Genomic DNA, 17,634 nt, shown 5'->3' on the forward strand with positions numbered 1-17,634 from the left:
CGAGTTGTTGGCTCTGAAGAAAATGACGAATTTAGAAACGAATAAACTGTAAATGGCCCTTTCAGTACGTAGGCGTCGAAATTTATAATATCGGAGCTCCACTTTTTATAATGAGATAAAACATCTCCTAATTGAGTCATGATCGTATCCAATAAATTGCATCGATAGCCCTGTAGACCGGGTAGTTTATCTTCATTATCTGAGCTTGAGTCAGGGTCTCTCACTTTAGCGATTCATTGTATTAGAATACGAATAAGGGCAGGTATTATAGGAGAATTAACAAATAAGACCATACTGACATTATTTAATTAATTTCATCTAAAAAATACAAATAACAGTTAGAACTACAAAAATAGAGTATGAACAATGGATTTTTTAGTTTGCAATTTGTAGACACTTCTTGTGCTATATATTTGTACATGTATGACTTTTTTATATTAAATAGACCCAAATAGCGGATAAGAAAGCTAAAGGCAGAGGAGGGCTTATGTTCCAGCATCTTTTGGTTTGCTATTTCCCAGCCCATACGAGTTCAATAATTTTTATTCTTATCCGTTTTATCAGTCAATTTTTGATACGATTAAATTTACTGTTGGACCAATAATAATTCAATATGATTTGATGCCAAGATATGACTCATTTCTAGACCTGGCGCCGGAATAGGTACAAAAAAGTAACTGCCATGCGCCTGCAGTTGATATATGCTCTACTCTATCAACTACGTCTAATTGATATATACGCTCAACAATTATTGGCACCGACTTCAAGTGGAACTAATGCATTGGCAGTAAAACGGTCGCTCGGCTTGCATTGTTTGTCCGAGGAAATTACCTCTAACAACTCAGGGTCGCATTAGGGGCTACACTTGCGTATTACCTCACCCTGTCGACCGAGGAGGCAGGATTGCTTGTCATGATACCATTTTTCAAGAGTTGTTAGAAAATTAGAGGATTCGAATAACAAAATTTATTTTTTTAAGAACTGCATGAAAAAATAAACATGATTCAAGACAGATAATAATTCTAAAAGTATGAATAACATATACATTGTCATGAAATTCGAGTCCACTTTTCTTACAATGAGCGGCTCAAGAATCCTTTTCAGAATTGTTGCATCGCATTGCATGTTCACATCACGCATTTAATGAATCATTTAAGAAATATTAATGCTAGAAATTGAAATTCCACGTAATCATATTCTTGAAATGTATACGCAAAGAAAAAATATACATAGCCACTTCCAAGAACAGAATGCAAGCAAGTAATCGGTGCAAGAACCTGTATGAATCTCTTACTTGTTGGAATCCTCGCAATTTTCATTTAGTTTAATTAAAAGCTTCAGAAAAGTTCAGGAAAAAGTTGCTTTCCGTAATTGCAATTAAAGCTCATTCGTCGGACAGCGATGAAGGCAAGGACGAGTCACGGCTTGACAGTCTCTTATTAAAGTATAGCGAGCGCAAACCTATACGAGTTGATTCAACGACTAAAAGTGTGCAATTTTTCTTGGAACTATATATACATAATAATATATCAAACCTGGATAATATTATGAGGACTAGACTTGTGATGAATAAAAACAACAATATGTCTGTCATCGTCACAATATGAAATTTATGCGCTTGATTAATTTGTCGTACTCACATGATGAGTTGCAAAAAACGTGTTGACAGCGAGTGGCTGTATTTGGCGAGATGCTCGAGCCAGCTGCGTGTTTGAGATGATGTTGACATTGGTGCCATATGTCTTGAATTTGAGTCCCTGTTTTGAACAAGACATAGTTCGATGCCAGAACAGGAAGTTGTGACTTGTTCACATTGTTTTGACTGGGAATCTTTATGATTAGAGTAACTGAAGAACAAAATAAAAATTTTTACTTTTTTGCGGTTGTGTTGACAAAGGTGCGATGTGTTGGCTCAATGTGTTGACTGGGGAGCGATTTTTTGACGCTGGCACAATGTATTGAGGCTGGCACATTGTGTTGAAGCTGGCACATTGTGTTGAGGCTGGCATATTGTGTTGAAGCTGGCACATTGTGTTGAGGCTGGCATATTGTGTCGAAGCTGGCACATTGTGTTGAGGCTGGCACAATGTATTGAGGCTGGCACATTGAGTTGAGGCTGGCACATTGTGTTGAGGCTGGCACATTGTGTTGAGGCTGGCACATTGTGTTGAGGCTGGCACATTGTGTTGACGCTTAGCACAATATGTCGACGCTGGTACAATGTGTCGGCGCTTAGCACAATGTGTCGATGCTGGCACATTGAGTGTTGAGGCTAGCACAATGTGTTGACGCTTAGCACATTGTGTCGACGCTGGCGCATTGTGTTGACGCTTGGCACATTGTGTTGAGGCTGGCACATTGTGTTGAGGCTGGCACATTGTGTTGAGGCTGGCACATTGTGTTGAGGCCGGCACATTGTGTTGAGGCTGGCACAATGTGTCGGCGCTTAGCACAATATGTCGACGCTGGTACAATGTGTCGGCGCTTAGCACAATGTGTCGATGCTGGCACATTGTGTCGGCGCTAGCACAATGTGTTGACGCTTGGCACAATATGTTGACGCTTGGCACATTGTGTTGAGGCTAGCACAATGTGTCGACGCTTGGCACAATGTGTCGACGCTGGCACATTGTGTTGACGGAGAGAAGTGTGGGCAGAGCAGCAGAACATATAGCAGCGTGTGGGGGCAGCGATGCAGCATGGCTGCGGCAAACCTGATCGCATATTTTGCGACGCATGCGCGCGTTGGAAGGCCCATGGTTGAATTAATACATGTATTAATTTAACCATGGGAAGGCCCATGGTTGAATTAATACATGTATTAATTTAACCATGGGAAGGCCTGCGGTTGAATTAATACATGTAATAATTTAACCATGGGAAGGCCTGCGGGTCGTAAGGTCGCGCTCGAATAATGGCATGCCATGAGGCCCATGGTTGAATTAATACATGTATTAATTTAACCATGGAAAGGCCTGCGGGTCGTAAGGTCTCGCTCGAATAATGGCATGCCATGAGGATAATATCGATATTGACCGTGCAATTGAATCTTAATAGCAATCTTTTAGATAGCGTGCTTGGATAACTCTCATTTACAATATTGGATAACCGTCATATAAAAGATTAATGTTACTAGTTTCATTCAATAATTGTTGCGAAATGAGACTGTTCTTAGTGGTTAATTTCAATTGTGTGTTGATATCTTAATCTTTCATATTGAATGAAAAATATTTCTGGTATGTGGAAATCACCCAAAACGACTAACTTTACAAACTCAGTATAAAAGCTGACCATAATTAGAGACTGATTCTCGACATAATTGACGCTTTTTTGAGACAAATATTAAAATAATTTGTCCGCCAGTTTACAGTAAAATTGTCGTCAATGTCCCCGGTACTGGGATAATCGAAAAATTTTATAGTGAACAAAATAAAGGATAAAAAATAGTCCCGTGGAAAATATTGTATTCAATTACGTTTTTTCACTGCTTGAACACGTAGCTTAAATAACTAATGTTACGAAGTCTTGAGAAAAACACTAAAGACAACAATACCGGCATCATATCTTTTCGAGCTTTAGTTTCCTGTGATAAAAAAAGACGCCTTCGGAAAGTACCAAAATTTCCCCGCACTTGAATGCTTTTCCGTTTTGGGATTAGAAGAGACAAACAAGTGAGTTTTTTATTAATAATTAAAAAAGTATGTACCGTGTTAATCATGCTTGCTGAGAAGAATAAAAATTATTTATATTTTAATTAGGATTTGCCTGTAATTGCCACATTTTCCTTTCTTTCCACTAAAACCTTCGTGCACTAAAATGAACTGACATCAATCAATCGGTATTTTAAGTGGCAAGATTGCAAATTACCACCAGGTTCACGATAAAAACGCTTGCGGCATTCAGAAAAGCAATTATTTGATGTTATTTAAAAAAATTGTATTAAAATATCTAAAATATATCTTATATTATATATTTTATGGGAAGGAAAGGCAAGGTGCCGGACCATTACAAGGCAGTTTCTATGCACAATGATTCTGCAGAATTTCCTATACAGGACCACCGTGCTTGCTGCGCGATGGTCCTTCGCTTCTTGGAACCGCAACCGAGACGAATCATGCGGACAAATTCGTCCTCTTGTGCATAATGCTATTCATACCTGAACTGTGAAATCAATCGCTTCATAAAGCCATAACGTCAATAGCATCGCGGTCCAGTTTGGGTCGTAAAAAATTCTTGGGAACATGATTCACCGTCTGTCCACATGGCAGCTCAAAACAAGGCCACTCATCCAAGATGATCCTTGAAAATAATTTTTGACCGTCTTGTCTTTGTTTTCTGGAGAAGCAGTGACCCGTGCATATCAAATTATTAATAATGATCGATTGAATATGTGAGTATAAATGTTATGGAATTTCACCTCAGTCATAGGTAAATTTACTACTTCACTAGCTCACTGGAATACTGACTACGGGAATTCTTATGAAATATATAGCTAAAGCTGCTACTCTTCGGCGAGCGAAGAGTGTAAGCATTCGAAGAGAATGTAAATTTGTTGGCTAGATTTAACATGAGTATTTTTCCGTACCATAGCTCAACTAAGTATGAAAGCCCCTGACCCACATGTCTAAACTCAGAAGAACTTAGAGATGGAAGCATTACAATGAATATTCACAAAAAATAATAATAATCGTCTGATCTTCTGTCGCGTAAAGCAACTAATCTTGCATTCGCAGTGCTTACTTTTGACATTAGAGCACTCGTATGATGTTCATTTGTGTGATTACTATTTTTTGAGGTTTGGGCGAGGCCACATTTTCAGGTACGAAACCTTCATGAAATGTACTCGGTGAAACGTTAAGAACAAGTCAATGTTAAGTTGAGTTGATGACGTGCTCAACACAATAAAACAAAGAATTTTTAAACTCAGACGAAAAACTGTTCTCAATAAAGAATCATTACAAATAAATAACACTTACGGCCAGCATCACCTATCTAAAATGCATCAATTCCTTTAAAACGCCTTTTAATTGTAGATCAACAAATACATGCTCGATGGTTTACTATTATTCCAGCAACCTTAGAAGCAGAACATAGAATCTAATTTAACATCGTTTCCGCATATTATTACCAGCCGCCAGGCTAGGTCGCGTGTGCTTGTACAAAAATAGGAAATGAATTAGCGGCTAGAATTATACTGATACAGGAAGTGTTTTCTGTGGACCAAGAAGCCGGCAAGCTGATAACACAGTTAGGAACGTGACGAGAAATTGCGTGTACGAACACAACGCAAAGATGTGACGCCCATACGCCTGAGCTGGTGTAACGGTCGTGCTGGTCATTATTTCGGACAGGGTCCGGGAAGAAGCAAGGCTGCATTATGAAGAGAGACCTCGTCCTTGGTGGCAGAGAAGCCATGTCTGGCTTACAATAAATTGCTGAAGGCATTGCTCTCGGCATCAAGTAGATTATGATCAAACTCGTGCCGCGCAGTCGGTCTTGTACTTGCTGAACACTGTTGGATCTGGTTATTAGTGAGGAAATTTAACAAATTATGTTGCTTACAGAAGATGCACAAGCACATAATGAAATTTTTAAGGTCTTGTACATTCTGGCAATGTCGGATCTGGTTATTAGTGAGGAAATTTAACAAATTTTGAGGCTTACAGAAGATACAAACGCACATAATGATATTTTTAAGATAATATATAATGTTATTTGATGTAAGAATCATAATAATTTGTAAGTAAAGCTATAGTACAGCCGTCAGTGGCAGCTGAGGCAGGCGCACGGGGAAGGCGAGGCGCCCAAGTGTCTAGAGGCACCAGCGGGGTGCGTGGGAGGAGCCCGTCCTGAGTCCCACAGCGCGAGGTCCCCACTCTGCCCCACGCCCCACTCTGCCCCACGCCCCAACACGTCCCACTCTGCCCCACGCCCCACTCTGCCCCACGTCCCACTCTGCCCCACGCCGCACTCTGCCCCACGTCCCACTTTGCCCCACGCCGCACTCTGCCCCACGTCCCACTTTGCCCCACGCCCCACTCTGTCTCACGTCCCACTCTGCCCCACGTCCCACTCTGCCCCACGCACGGTTATCGCGGGTGCCCGATTTAACGTCGCACTCTTGCTTATTCCCCTTCTCTTAGGTCTCGTATAAAATGTAAAAGCTTCGTAATGCGAGCCTCCAAAATTTACGCTTTTCAGCTGTCTTGTTTATGAGAAGCGGATAGAGTTTTTGTGCGTAGTTGTTGAGTGAATGAGCACCAACACGAGATTTGGTAGTGCTCTCAATCTTCTTAGTAAGTGACCAGAAAACTTCAAGGATTTTTCGTATGAATTTCTCTACCAACTATATGATCTAAACTCAGAATGTCTCTTCACATGCATGAAGATTATCTTTCGAAAATATTAATAGAAATGGACATAATATATACGAATACAATTCAAATGTGACCTACGAGGCACTAATGCGATTCAGGCTGCGATCGAATTATTTGGCTGATATAGGATCAAGTTGAATTATTCCAAGTCCAACTTATTCCGAACAGATCATCAAAAATAACACAATGCATTAAACCGGTTTGCTTCAAAGGTAGCGAATAATATCGAGCTATTATTGTACGCTTGTAGCCGAAGGTTGACGAGACAGCGTGACTCGTCGTCTGCTTCAGCCATTAGCCGCTCACTTACATTCAGCCGCGTCGCGTAGCCTGCATTTGTTGCTCGAGTGAACACATCAGCTGAGCAGCCGTGGTTAATAGCCATGCTTCGTACAGCTCTTATCGATGGATGTCAACATCATCCATCAATGGCTGACTGCTATTCTGGTAACAACGATAACGCCAAACATCATCCATCAATGGCTGACTGCTATTCTGGTAACAACGATAAATCCTAACATAATCCATCAATGGCCGAGTGCTATTTTGGGTCAAGTGATAACGGTACAACTATTAATTCAGAGAAATTGTGTTGATTTAGCAATTACATGTTTCTTATGTTTATTTTCAAAAAAAGTTACTGACACACTGCATAAATACGTAAATCTAGCTTCTGAGAGATTGATCGTTATTATCATTTGAATGAAAATTAGGTGCAAATTAACTTGTCACTTGCCAAAAGCTGTCAATAGTTCCAATAGTTAATTTTAAAATTATACTTCGTGGTCTCCACATTATAGATAACTAGTTGGAATTAATTAATTTGAACATGTGCCTTGATTCGAGAAAAAGTTTTCTAACTTTTTTGTTCCTGAAAATACCATAAACTATCTTTAAGTGTTTAGTTATCTTATCACGAGGAAAAATAAACGGAATGATTTCGAGGAGAAACGCGTTGCAGTCGCCAGCAAGGAAAGGTCTCACTTCTAAATCATTACTCTGACCTCATGAGCTGCGACTGGAAAGTAAATGTTGCGACTACTCGAGGTCTCTCACCCCTCAAAAAAATATAGATATTTTTTTAGATTATATGCGCCTAGTGCCATTTGGGCAGCTGAATATGTGAGCGTCGCAAATGAGATTTGACCCCACGTATTATAGGTACTGTAGGAACGCTTGCAGCGACACCAGGTCAGGCATAAGTTCAAGCGCTTTAGATGTCTGGAGAAAATTATTTTTCTGTAATATTAAAAAAATTTTTGCACCATCAAACAAGAGATACATGGCATTGCACTTCCACTACACACACAATTATTCATTGTGATAGAGAACTATCACGCATATGGCCGAGGTTTTCTTGGATACACTAATATCTGTTATTTTTTAGACGGGCTAGAAAGAAGAAATTTTATGGAAGAGTGAATTAAAACAATAATAATTTAAATATTGTAGAATGTGTCGAATGAAAAATTAACCTTACCAGCTTTGAGGATCTCCAGAATATTTAATATCATCACTAACCATTTTCAGTTTAATATAAATAGAATGCAGCATAACAGTTATAGAGGACATAATAACAAGCAATCCTATTCAAATGATCTAGTGAATATCGAACAAGGTCTCTGGATCGGCTTGAATATAATGATAACGAACTTTCAGCGAATTAACGAGACATTAACTTCCAAAGCAGTGCTGCCAAGTTCGAGGAAAAGAAGTACAATTCATTTTATGAAATAAAGCTCAACATGTTGTACACTACTATATAAGTCGTGCTTTCATTGAAATATTGTCTGCATTTAGGGGGGTACAATCGACAGCTGATTTTAGGGATACATTCATGTCAGCAGTCGATTCCCGCCGCCATCGTATTTAAAAGAGCTGGAGGGAGTTTTAACTGGAGAATGGGTTAAAATTCCTTTGGAAACAATGCACAATTTCTATGCATCACTGTCTTGGACAATTGAGGCTGAAATTGCCGCAAAAAGTGGACCTATATACACGATACTAAAATATATTTTGTGGATTTCTCAGGTATTTCCCTCATTTTGTCTACTACTCCGGTAAAAACTTCTATAGTAGCCTTCGAAGTATAACTAAGACACTTGTGAATATAAGAGAAAAAATGACCTCACACAGACATGGAAAGTCCGATGTTTTCCCTTGCTGATTGTCCCACGCGTATGCATGGAAGAACCTCATCTGCATGACAGCAAAGATCCAAGTTGCCTGTAGCTGCATGGTCCCGCTCGCGCTCAATGGCTGAACACTAATGCATTCTAGGCTGAGTGCCTGCTTTGTTAAAGATAATTTTAGCCGACTGGTCGCCATTCATCTCATGCAAGTCAATGGATGCGCTCAGGATTGGCTATCTATTTCGAAGTGGAAAGTTTGTACACTGTACGTAGTAGCACTACCAATTTAAAAGTATTTTTCACACAATAAGAAATTTTCAACAAGGTGTTACTTGTCAAGTTTTTACCATAGAAAACAGTGCGATTCGTTGGTTTGAAAATTCAAGTAATATAAAACCAGTCATGCACATTTGCACATATATTGGTTTCAACTCAGGTGTAATGAAAATTGGCAAAGCTTGGTGAAGCTGCTTCTGTGCATAGTAATTGATCACTTGCGTAGTGATGGTTGACATAATTCCGCTCTACCTTCTGACTCATGCGCACCAGCAACACCAGAAACAATTGACTTTTCAGCACTGACCTCAGCTCAAAATATAAGGAAAAAATTCCTCTAATTTAATCTATAAAGCCATTGATAAAACTTCAAAGACAGCAAACTTTAGGAGCAACTGACCTAACATTGACGTTTGTTTTGCTCTGCGCTCCATGTACGATGGTAAATCGGATGTTAGACTCACATCATTTCAGCCTGACGCTCCTCCGAGTCTCCCACGCGATGTACTTGTTTGGGCGCGAATTGCCGCTGTCGCGTAGCTTGCTACTTTCACCAACTTTTGAGACTTTTTGCTCCATTGAAAAACTTTGGACTCTCTGAACCCGGCCAATTTCATTGACTGCCTATAAAATAGGAATTTAAACGTCTTAACGACTTCGATTTAGACTTGAAGCAAAGGATCGGATACGATAATAGGAATTTTCTGTGTGCAAACAGCAGGACGTAAGGAAGCTTCTTATAAAATAATATACGTTTAAAAATTACTTTTTAAAGACAACACTTCTAAAGAATCGAGTATCTCCAATCTTACAGATGTAACATTGCCTCTGATTTCACACAAGTTTGCAAAATTTCAGATCAATTAGACACGTAAAAGTGTGTCAAATATCAGTTATAAGATTTGTAGCTGACAAAATTATTTTTTCAATTTATTTAATATTGAAAAAAAAATTTTTTTACTTTTAAAATCATTTGTTTTGACATTTGATTCATGCATTGTCTCCAACTTTAAACAAGTATGCAAAATTTCAGATCGATAGGATAAGTACATGTGTGTTAAATTTCGATTACAAGATTTGTAGCAGACAGACAGACAAACAAGAAGTGAAGTTAAAGAGAAGTGTTGTAATTAAATATCCTGGTCATGCGACTACAGAATTTAACAATAAATTTACAATGAAAAATAAATGCCTTCACGTTTTTATGCGTAAATGAAATAAACTAGCTTACTTGTCGTAATTCAAAAAAATGTAGTTTCTCATATTCTTACTTGCAAGTACCACGAAATTTTTCCCCCAAGCGTTAATACTTTACAGATTACTAAAATAATAGTGTTGATTCAACCACCTTAAATTGCTGTGCGAAAGAGACATGAAGATATTAATTGTAAATTTTAATTAAACATGTATTTTAAATTGCATATGTTATATATAAATAAATGTCAGATATGTTTTGCATAACGTAATGTTGCAAACACTTACACATTTAATCGGACAGATAATCGTTATGGCAAATAATATATCAGGTAATGTTACGATGATAAATGGTTCAAGACAAAAAAAACGTTGAACACTTTCGTATGAAGAAATTGTATTTGCGTGCCATTTTATTTACGAGAATATCATTCATATCATTCAAATATTCGCATATCACGTATCAAATATTATTTAAATAATAGAATATCTTTCACAGGAATGATTCTTAACGTACTTGAGAATGAACAACCAACGACATGAAAAATTATCGATTAAGATTTTTGGATCGAATACTTTGGTTTGTTTGAGTCGAATTTGATACCTTCAATAACTTTTTATTACGATTTGTATTTTATTATATAAATCACTGTTGCCTGTTCGAAAATTAATATGCACATTAAAAATTCGGTCAAAACATGCATTGTAGGATAAATCACTAGGATTGAGCGCAGTAATGCATCTAGATTTGTATTTGGGAGACAAGTTTAGCTAAAACCAAATTCAATTTTTATTTGTTGAAAACTCATGGTTATACTCAGAGTTACAACGAAGCACGTGCAGTTTACTGGTTTTCAGGGCCACGAAAGTTGTACCTTTTGTGGTGCTTATAGGCAACCTGAAAATTTATGACTATACAAGGGCAATACATGCCTATACATTTCTGACTATGCAAGGGCAATTAATGACTATACATTTGTGACCATACAAGGCAATACATGACTATACATTTCTGACTATACAAGGGCAATACATGACTATACATTTGTGACTATCTATGGGCAATACATGACTATACATTTCTGACTATACAAGGGAAATTCATGACTATACATTTCTGACTATACAAGGGCAATACATGACTATAAATTTCTGACTATACAAGGGCAATACATGAATATACATTTCTGACTATACAAGGGCAATATATGACTTTACATTCCTGACTATACAAGGACAATACATGACTACACATTTCTAACTATACAATGGCAATACATGACTATACATTTCTGACTATACAAGGGCAATTCATGACTATACATTTCTGACTATACAAGGGCAATAAAGGACTATACATTTCTGACTATACAAGGGCAATGTACAGTCACGGTGGCAACTCTCGCAGGTTACCAACCCGGTACACAAATCTTGCCTAGCTACAGAGGCAGGGAAGCCCAATTTACACATAAATTTAAGAAACAGGACAGATTTAAACAAAACAATATCATGAGATTAAAGCGGATGACCATGATTACAGTTTTGAGACATAAAACATTATATTCCAAACCTTATTATGACAGATGTTGTATTAATATGTATACCTTCATTGCTTATTATGCTCATGAAGCAGACTGAACTGTGTGGGGAAATCATTATCATTCTTCAAACACCATTTTTTAGTCACCCGGTAGGATCGCTTACAAGGTAATCCAGACGAGCAGTATATGCATAGATCAGTTTTTTATATTATCAAGATTAGGTTTCATGAATGAGCTTCAAGTCGCAATGGAAATGCATAATATATTCATATCGGGAGCATCAGGCGCCGAAAAAAATTAAGCGACTTGAGCAAGGGGCAAAGAACTGATTAATGAGGCAAAAACTGATTAACGAGGCAAGAACTGATTAATGAGGCAAGAACTGATTAATGAGGCAAGAACTGATTAACGAGGCAAGAACTGATTAATGAGGCAAGAACTGATTAACGAGGCAAGAACTGATTAACGAGGCAAGAACTTATTAACGAGGAAAGACTGATTAAGAGGCAAGAACTGATTAACGAGGCAAGAACTTATTAACGAGGAAAGAACTGATTACCGAGGCAATTGCACAAACTTCTGATTAATGATGCAACTAAGCGAACAACTGATTGATGAGGCACACATGAACCAGCAAATGATTAATGAGGCCACTGCATGAGCGAACAACTGATTAACGAGGCAACTGTGCAAACAGCTGATTAACGAGACAACTGTGCAATTTAAACAGCTGATTAATGAGGCCACTGAACGAACAACTGATCGAAGAGGTCATTCAGCGAACAACTAAATAATGCAACCAGTAAATGGTTAATGCCACATTAATGCAACCAGCAAATGATTAATGTGGTCACTAGTCTATAAACAAGCAACTGATTAATGAGGACATTGATTTATGCGAACACTTTTGCAAAGTTATTCCTGCCAACACAGGATTTGCTTTATAAAGAACGTCATATCTTTACTGTACGCTTCGGGATTTGATCTTCTCGTAATAATAGCTTTACTAGTCTACACGAAGACATTGAAACTTTAGCATTTTATTGTGACCAGAAGAGGTCCAATCAAAGGAACGGCTGATTTATAAACAAATTGAGTAAAAAATGGCAGATGGAAAGATAATATATTCGTTTCATAACTGGCAGGAAGACGTAAACTTTAAAAGTTATACAGTTATAAACTTAACAGTTTAACAGTTGTAAAGCGGACCAGGCATGAATAGATGGGCGGATGAAGGTTCAGGCATAACCATATATGTGTAATATTCAGAAATTATATGTTAGATTTCAGATAAAAACATTCGGAATTATATTTATTTCCATTATTAGTTATAATAAATTGCTGCTCAGGGACATATTCATGCCAACTTACTATGTTATCGTTCATGATGATTGTTATTGAGAATCTAGCCACAACTGATCTTGAAATAAAAAAAAATTCGCAAAGCCTTGATTCATCTCAACGCAAAAGTCCTCTAACAGTAAACAATGAATCACGTTTGACGCTTGAAGGTTCCTGTAAAACCACAGGCCTGCTGTGATGACAGATCATGGTACAGCTATAATCCAGCTATATTCAATCAAATTCATTTTTAATTTTTAATACCCTGAACTGCTATTTACATTATTCAAGGCAACAGGCAGAGACTAGCTCAATTTTTTGCCAGCGCGTAACATGAGAAGCAGCGTACGTTTTATCGAACAGCCCCCCACAGCCTCCAAGATAAAGCTCAGACAGTTAATGCTGCTTAAATACAACGATATTTATAGGTATAGTCAACGCAACTTAAAAAGCCTATGATCAGATATTCAAATCTTGCTTCTAATATCAAAGCTGCAAAATTCTTGTGTGTAAGTCATATGACGTGGATTAGAATAGAAGTGTCGGTATGAAGAAATAGGCCCATGGCCTTTTGCAAAAAAAGTTAATGAATGAGCCAACTGTATGAGCAACGCGTCTCTTTAAAGCACTTAAAATTTCCAGGTTATTGCGACACCAGTGTTTCTACGGGATTAAATATGAAGTTATGACCGAAGATAATTTTATTTAAATTTACTTAATAGCAAAATCCAAAGTTTCTCTTTAAAGCACTTAAAATTTCCAGCTTATTGCGACACCAGTGTTTCTACGAGATAAAATATGAAGTTATGACCGAAGATAATTTTATTCAAATTTACTTGATAGCAAAATCACAAGTGGTAGAAATTCAGGAGGTTGGAGCTTCGCTACCAGTGGCTACAGTGTTTTCATAAATATTCAAAATATACAACTATATCAACGACAACTATACACTCAGGGAATGGGGCCAGGAGAAATGCCTGTAGTTAAGAGCCGTTATTGTAGCAGGAAACTAAATACTACATCTAAACCTTTCGAGGTCTCTGCCAGCGGGCCCTATATAAGTTCGTGGAAGATTGAAACAACCAATTAACGATGAAGTTCAGGCCTACGTTTACATAAGAGGCTTGCGATAATTACTTGAACAATTGCAAAATCAATTGCACTTAGCAGTTCCAGATAACGTAGAACGTAAATACAGCAATGAGTGACACAACAATGGTAATGATGAAGTCGTTGCCTACTGGAATCAGATTACATCCGAAGACAGTTCGGCTTGTACATTTTCCTCTGCAGTCGTCTTTCGAGGAGTGCGCGGCTTGAAACTTTTTACACAAAACGAGGCCAATATATGGCCCGTTAAACCGTGATTGTGAAAATTATTCAGCGCCGTGATTGTGAAAATTATTTATCTACACAAATTAGCTCAACCATTCTTCGGACCAAGCATTAATTGACAAGCACGATGCGGGTGATAGAACGAAAACGCGTGATTGTGGCCGTCTTGGACTTTAATAGAAAAGAGAGAACAGGCGGAGCGGTTGTTTACTAAGCGATTGGATGTCAAATTCTTCAGACAACAAAGGTCAACCGCGAGTTAAAATGGCTTAAGGGAGCTCCGTTATACACACCATCGAAGGTCGTTCCGCTCATCCCACGAATGACCTTGTCGCTTATTATCCTTGGATGTGTGCAGTACCACATTGCGATATCAGTTGTACGGGCGGTAGAATACCAGTTAGGGTTGGCAGTGACGTAACCAAGCCATATGCTACCTGAATACCTCGGTAGACCACCAGGAAGTTACCACTGAGCTCAAAGATGCGTGATAAATATAGCGATCTTACGACTCGTTGTGAGTTGTCCGCGATCACGGTCGCCTGCTGTGAGGACTTAGTATCGGAAAATATATTTCGATTCTAGAAGTGCAGTCGAACTTCGGCGATCGCAAATGCGAATTACCGCAGTGGACTATGGAAACAGTAGCTCAGAGTGAAGCAGTAATAAAGTCGCAGTTTTGCAGTAGAAAAAATATGCAGATGGATTTTCTGATTTAAGTAGGAAAAAATAAACCTTTGTAGAGCGTTAATAATCAGGTCAGTACCTGTTTAGCCCAGGAAATGTTAACTTTATGTATTTTTATGTTGTGTTGGTTCGATTATTAAAATTTATATTGTAATTGTCAGCACCTTACGCAAGAACTCTATTACACCAAAGAAAAAGTTTATGCGATAGATCTTAAATTACGAAATTCTATGCTAAACATGATCGTCAGCTATACCGACTCACTATAGATGAAAATTGAGCTGTAATATGCACTATCGTAATGAGCAATTTTTTTACCATTAACTCATGCGCTTTTTTCAACCAAAAAACTTTTAGAACGATGAAATAAATTAGTAAGATCGCAAATCGTCATTTAAGAGATTTGATGCAAATAGCTTGAGACAAAATATTGCATGTACACGGAATGCATGTGTTGCTGCAGGGCCGGCGTTTACGCGGTAACAATCTTTGACCAGGACTGACATGGTGACAATCTTTTACCAGGACTGACATGATGACACTCTTTGATCAGGACTGACATGGAGACAATCTTTGACCAGGACTGACATGGAGACAATCTTTGACCCGGACTGACATGAACACAATCTTTGACCAGGACTGACATGTTTCTGGTCAAAGATTGGGACCATGGGATCTTTGGGATTGGGATCTTTGACCAGGACTGATATGGTCCTGGTCAAAGATTGGGACCATGGGATCTTTGGGATTGGGATCTTTGACCAGGACTGATATGGTGACAATCTTTGACCTGGTCTGGCATGTTGACAATCTTTGACCTGGTCTGACATGGTGACAATCTTTGACGTGGTCCTACATGGTACAGACGCTCGGCCATGACAATGTCTAAAATGGGAAAGGTACGTCGAGTGGCTGGACATCTTCGTGGGTAGCCACTTGAAACTCAGCATTAATAAGCTATAGAATTTCTTGATGACCTTGGCGTAATATTTCATATCGGAGGTTTGGATGCTAGGGAATAACGGTGGGTGGTTTGTGATAATAATAAATAATAAAATAGGAGCTTTGGAGGCTCGGGCATAATTCATGAATCACCGCTATTGGCTACGTGATAATGTAAAATATGACAGGTTTGGAGGCTAGCGAATAACGGTGAGTGGTTTTGTGATAATAATAAATAATAAAATAGGAGCTTAATTTGGAGGCTCGGGCATAATCCATGAATCACCGCGATTGGCTACGTGATAATGTAAAATATGACAGGTTTGGAGGCCTGCGTAATCTATGAATTATATCGGGTAGCCACACAAGTCGTCCCCCTGCTTAGGCGCTGTCATCATTAATCGTCTGAAAATGCAGAAGTATATAAGATGCAGGCAGAACTGACCGCTTCACCTTCTCTTATTATTGCCTGGACGAGTTTTGTTATTGTCATTGCGGGAGAAGCTTCGTATAGTGCCATAAATCCAGCTGCTCAGAAATATTATTACGTACAGCTTAGATAATATTTAAGTATATACGTACAGCTTAGTGTATAAAATAGATATTTACGAAGAAAAATATGAAGAAAGGATACCCTAAGTCTGTTAATTAAATCATTCAACGAGATCCGTTAGATTCATAACTCAGTTTAAAAATTTGGTACGAGTAAGTTATAAATTATTTTAAAAATTTTGTCGATGCTTGGCCTTGAAGAAATGCCCAATTAACACGACGACGAGCGAACACAATTTAAAATCTACGAAGATCATGCACTACTTCTTTAAAGACTTTCCTGCTGCGGTCAAGGTAATTAATTTAATAGCACAGTTTGCCCTGCATTTTTACACAGTGCAGTTTTTTGTAATCGGGCTGCAACTAATCGAATTGATGTGCACTCACTTTTATAAGCCACAACTGAGACACAAATAGTCAATTGCCTATTCAAGATTCATCAATAGGTATACAAACCCTCCCTCCGCATTTATATAAATAAATAATCAGATAAAACAGACTTAATCTGCGCGAGCGCAAACGTCTTCTCAAAATTAAGCGTCAAATTTAAATGTAGGATTTCCTATCGTAAAGCTCATCTGGGCGTCAAATGCATTTGCTGCTTCCACATGCATTCTAAAATGCAGCGGCGCAGGCACTGAACATTGGAGCTAAGAGCAGCGGTATCAGCGAGGTTGAACTCAAGAGGGTTCAGTGATGTCCTCAATAACTCAAGAGGGTTCAGTGATGTCCTCAATAACTCAAGTGGGTTCAGTGATGTCCTCAATAACTCAAGTGGGTTCAGTGATGTCCTCAATAACTCAAGTGGGTTCAGTGATATCCTCAATAACTCAAGTGGGTTCAGTGATGTCTTCAATGACAATTTTAACTCTGAGACTTACACTAAGGAAGTCTGGCGTGCTTTCTAAATATATTAGTGAATTAATATTTAAGACTTCTTTTGCAAAACACAACCATTTATCACACTTAATTCAACTACATTTTCAAAGATTTGTGAAAAATATGTCATTCAATTGAATATTAAAGATTAAAGCATAGAATTGCAAATCATTTGTATAATTTAGGGTAATAAAAGGATTCATAAGGTGAAACGCTCAGTGGTAGTGGCGAAGCGGTATGTTGGGTGATTTAATTAGTATTCGTTAGATCTACGACAAACTGCATGTATTTGAATAAACCAGTAGTGCCTAAATTATCTCAAAGATTACCAGTCAAAATGCTTGCGTAAAACAGATACATATATTTTGCAAGGATATT

The 17,634-nt window shown here is 38.2% G+C and overlaps 1 protein-coding gene across 1 annotated transcript in view; it reads left to right on the plus strand.

The window, feature by feature from the left end:
• The window catches only part of LOC108671019 (spondin-2), a 28,126-nt gene that overhangs the window by 1,180 nt on the left and 9,312 nt on the right, over nt 1-17,634 (plus strand). The window lies entirely within an intron of this gene.

Source organism: Hyalella azteca, unplaced genomic scaffold, assembly GCF_000764305.2.
Source record: "Hyalella azteca isolate HAZT.00-mixed unplaced genomic scaffold, Hazt_2.0.2 contig6929, whole genome shotgun sequence".
NCBI lineage: Eukaryota > Metazoa > Arthropoda > Malacostraca > Amphipoda > Hyalellidae > Hyalella > Hyalella azteca.